Genomic DNA, 5118 nt, shown 5'->3' with positions numbered 1-5118 from the left:
TTTGCCTCTTCAAATACTGATAAATCCTATCTTTCAGAATTGTATATCTCAATGACTTTAAGCCTAAAAACGGCAATATATAAAATAAACTGCCTTTCCTTACCCAAAAGAATTAATATTAAACATACAAAAAAAATCAAACATATAAATCTTAAATAAAATCAATTGAATTTAAAAAAAACGACTCCTCCTAAAGTGGTCCAGCAGATAGCTTTCAATCTTCTGATATTAAAAAAAACTCATTCCTAAGCCATTTACGTGTGGGCCTATCTAAAATTCCGTAAACATGACTACATTTAAAAAAGCTCTGTTCCGAGATTTTAAAAAAAGTCTTTAGCGATGTTAAAGAACTCTCTTCTATGCGTGTAATTTTAGAAAAACTCTCCTCTGTAACTTAAAAAGTCTCTTTAGTAAAGTTTAAAAGAAAGTCTCCTCCGTGATTTAAAAGAAATCGATTTAGCAATATTTTTTAAAAGGTGGAAAAGAATGAAAACCATACACATTGAAAATGCCATTTTGTTTAATCCATGAGCACTAAGTTCTTTCTGCAAAAATGTAATCCTTGTGGAGAAAGAGTAAAAGACAACACAGGATTTTAAGCATTGATCTTCCTTTCACATGACAGCTCATTTTCTCCTTAAAATCATAAAGATATACTGCACAGAAACAGACCCTTCAGTCCAACTCGTTTGTGCTGACCAGATATCCAAAGTTAATCTATTCCGTTTTGCCAGCATTTGGCCCATTGTCCTCCAAACCCTTCGTAATCATATATCCTTCCAGATGCCTTTTAAATGTTCTAATTGAACCAGCCTCTACCACTTCTTCTCGCAGTTCATTCCATACACTCACCACCCTCTGTGAAAATGTTGCCCCTTATGTCTCTTTTATATCTTTCCCCTCTCACTTTAAACCAATGCCCTCTAGTTTTGGACTCTCCCATCTCCGGGAAAAGACTTGTCTATTTACCCTATCAATGTCCCTCATGATTTTGTAAACCTTTATAAGATCACCCCTCAGGCTCCCAACGCTCCAGGGAAAATAGCCCCAGTCTATTTAGTCTCTCCCTCAAGCTCAAACCCTCCAGCCCTGGCAACATCCTTGTCAATCTTTTCTGAACCCTTTCAAGTTTAACAAAATCCTTCCTATAGCAGGGAGACCACAATTGTGTGCAGTATTCCAAAAGTGGCCTAACCAATGTCCTGCAAAATGACCTCCCAACTCCTATATGCAATGCACTGATCAATAAAAGTGGCCTAATCAATGTCCTGTACTGCCGCAACATGGTCTCCCAACTCCTATACTCAATGCTCTGACCATTATAGGAAAGCATACCAAGCGCCTTCTTCTCTATCTTATCTAGCTGCAACTCCACTTTCAAGGAACTATGAACCGCACTCCAAGGTCTCTTTGTTCAGCAAAACTCCCTTGGACGTTACCGTTAAGTGTATAAGTCTTGCCCTGATTTGCCTTTCCAAAAGCAGCACCTCACATTTATCTAATTAAACTCCATCTGCCATTCCTCAACCCATTGGCGCATCTGATCAAGATCCCATTCTACTCTGAAGTAATCTTTTTCACTGTCCACTATGCCTCCAATTTTGATATCCTATGCAAACTTACCAACTATATCTCCTACATTCATATCCAAATCATTTTTATAAATGAGAAAAGTAGGGAACTCGGCACCAATCCTTGTGGTACACCACTGGTCACAGGCCTCCAGTCTGAAAGCAACCCTCCAGCACCACCTATCTTTGAGCCAGTTCTGTATTCAAATAGCTGATTCTCCCTCTATTCCTTGTGCTGAAACTTTTCAAAGAGATGGTGAAGGCATATCAGCTTGTGGCCATGAGCTGGGGAAGGTTGTACATTTATGTTATTTTCTTTGCTGAGCTGTCTTATATGAAGGAATCAAATTAGAGGTCAGGAAGACTTCCTCATGTTGCGATTGTCTGGCTGTGTAATATATATTGATTATTTGTTTTTATTTCACTATCCGGGTGCTTTGCTTCAAAAGTATGTTGGAGTGATTTATAACTCTTAGGTCTTAATTAAAGCTAAGATAAATCATGACTATTTCTCTGATGAGTTTGAGCCAGTCAATCCTGAAAACATTTATTTTGGGATCTATAGGATTCACATAATCATCCACATGGGGGAAGCTACCTGAGTTTGTTAACTTTTTCCAAATCACCTGCTTATTTTACTAAGTCTTAGCTATGATCTACACATATCAGATGTTTTGAGGATCTGTGATTTCTTTTTCCTGAATATTTCCTTTCCAGCTTAAGGACCATATGGCATTTAGGATTTGTTTCAGTTGTAACAGAAAACTTAATTGAGATGATTTACTAATTTTATAAACAAAATTTATGAAATAACCACCTTTAAGTGGATAAGTATATTGTGCCAAAATACATAAACAGCTGTAACATCAAATCTTATGAAATTCCCTTTGATGTTATTTTTAAGCATCTGTAAGAACATTTAGTAATATCTAAGATTAGCCAAGAATAGAAAGAATAACAAAATACACAAATAGAATATCCAATAACAATTAATATCACAGTGCCACAGACCCGGGTTCAATTCCCGCCTCAGGCGACTGTCTGTGTGGAGTTTGCACATTCTCCTCATGTCTGCGAGGGTTTCCTCTGGGTGCTCTGGTTTCCTCGCACAGTCCAAAAATGTGCAGGTTAGGTGAATTGGCCATGCTAAATTGCCCGTAGTGTTAGTTAGGTGAGGGGGGTAAATGTAGGGGAATGGGTCTGGGTGGGTTGCGCTTCAGCGGATCGGTGTGGACTTATTGGGCTGAAGGGCCTGTTTCCACACTGTAAGAAATCTAAATAAAGCTTTACTTTAAAGCCCTGAGGAAGAGAGATATATTCTCCAGATATATTCTCAAAATATCTTTTGAGAAGTATCATCTGAGAATTTTTGGACCTTTGGAAATTTCAATGAAATGATTGTATTTTAATTTTTCAGATCCTATCCCCAGCTCCTCAATTTGCAAGTGTAGGTGTTAACACTCTATATAGATTCCTCCTAGTTTAACATAATGCTGGACCATTTTTCAGATCCCATCCCAGCTCCCTGCTTTGCAAATGTAGGTATTAACACTCTGTATAAGTTCCTTCCAGTTTAAAGTAATGCTGCATCATTTAATATTATTTATTAAGGATTCCACAAATATTCCTTTACAAACTAGTGAGTCTTTACCTAAATAATTTGTCTGTGGTTTGTTTTAATAATCTTATATGAATGTGAAAATATGGGTGTGAAAATAACATGTTAATTTTTTTAATTGCTCATCACCACCCTCAAGGTCAGCTAGGATGGACAATAAATGATGGTCAGTTAACGAAACCTATGTCTCATGAGTGAATTAAAAATTAACATTTTGTATTCATACCCACATATGATATTGCCATGTCTCTTTCAAGCCTATTTTCAATGATTAAACTATTGTTTGTACATTTTTTGTTGTCTGTGTTAAGTGCTGGTCTATTACCTGAATTAATGCCAGATGTGAGTCATCTCCAAGTCTGTTTACAGACAGGTATATATGAATTTCAAAGTGGACTTTTTTTGGCTTTTTCTGCTCGCTGCATTTAATACGTATGTCTGTCCTAACTAATTAGTTATACTTTCTCGATCAAACCTGTATTTCAAACCAGATATTGTTACAATGCATCCAACTTACTTTGCTAATGTTTAATCAAATATTGAAAATTTACTTCCATTTACCAGCCTGTGATGTTTCCAGCCTCTCCCTCGTGTTTCCCATTTCTAATCTCCATTTGTTTTTCACAAATTTGGCATTTTGTTGTACAGTACTTGCTTTTTTTTTGCTGGTGAAACATGTTTGGTAACCATCTTGTATATTTATTGATGATTCTTTTGGTCAGGTGTTCATAAGTCCTGTATGGCTCTGTACTTCCTTCAATAATTGAAAATAATTACAATTTGGAGCTTTGTTCTAGCTGCGACTATTCAAAAGCCTCTTTAGATTTGCAACTCATTACACGTACATCAAAAGTAATTCACTTTGGAACAGATAGAGGTTCTGAACTTTAATAAACATACATCTAATAAAAGAAATTCCAAAGACTTGTTGAATGTGTAACATTAACTGTTTCTCTCTGCACAGATGCTTTCAGTCCTGCTGAGTTTCTGCAGTATTTTCCATTTGTACGAAATTTAAGTCCATCGTTTCTTGAAGCGGGTAGCTAGGCGAAACGCTGAATTCCATCATACCTCCATCAACTATTGCATATCCTAACATTTTTTGGGGTGATAAATTTCAATAGTTCCTTCATTTCCAATTCTGATATGTATATATACATCATCCAAGGTATAGTACAGAATGGAAATTTGGAGCACTTGAGGTGCAATGATATTGTGCCTAATTCTGAGCAAGGGTATTAGGGATAAAGTCCCATCTGCTCCAAAGGTTACATCCAGAAGGAAAATTTGAGCTAATTTAATCTGAGTTGATTCTTCCTCTGGAACTAGCTAATTTAATCTCATCGTCTCCCATTAAAAAGAATTCTAAAGTGTGAATAATTTCTGTTATATTTCACCAGGAATCCAATCCCTTCTTCCAGACCGCCCCAATTCCCTCATTCGGCACCTCGAAAACAAAGAACAAATCCCCAAAACGGACACGCTTTTCTGGCCCCACCCGTTTGATGTTCCAGTGATTGACAACAGAATGGCCCAATAGGAGCACCCGTTTTGCGGGATCTGACCATTCGTTGAGGAGATGCGCCGGGGGCTTGGTAACATGCCAACGGTTGTTGGAGGCGGCACGAGACATCATTTGTTTTTTAAAAAAGGCGGGAGTGTGTAACTGACATTTACTGCTTGGTGTGAAGTATGATTTCAATAAGTCAACTTGAGGTGTGATTTTTATTTGTAAAACATGTTAGCACATACCCCTTGAATTAGCCAAGACGTCAACATATTTTCTGATCAACCTGGAAAGAGACTTTCTTATACACCTGGAGCAAATTGGACATGAACCCCGACCTCCTGGTCCAGGGATTTTAAAAAAAAGTCACCATGGTTCTACTGGCATGAGAGTACACCTCAAGCAAAGGGAGCGATTGGGAA

This window comes from Hemiscyllium ocellatum, chromosome 45, assembly GCF_020745735.1.
Source record: "Hemiscyllium ocellatum isolate sHemOce1 chromosome 45, sHemOce1.pat.X.cur, whole genome shotgun sequence".
Classification (NCBI taxonomy): Eukaryota; Metazoa; Chordata; class Chondrichthyes; order Orectolobiformes; family Hemiscylliidae; genus Hemiscyllium; species Hemiscyllium ocellatum.
Note: the sequence above shows the minus strand (reverse complement) of the source record.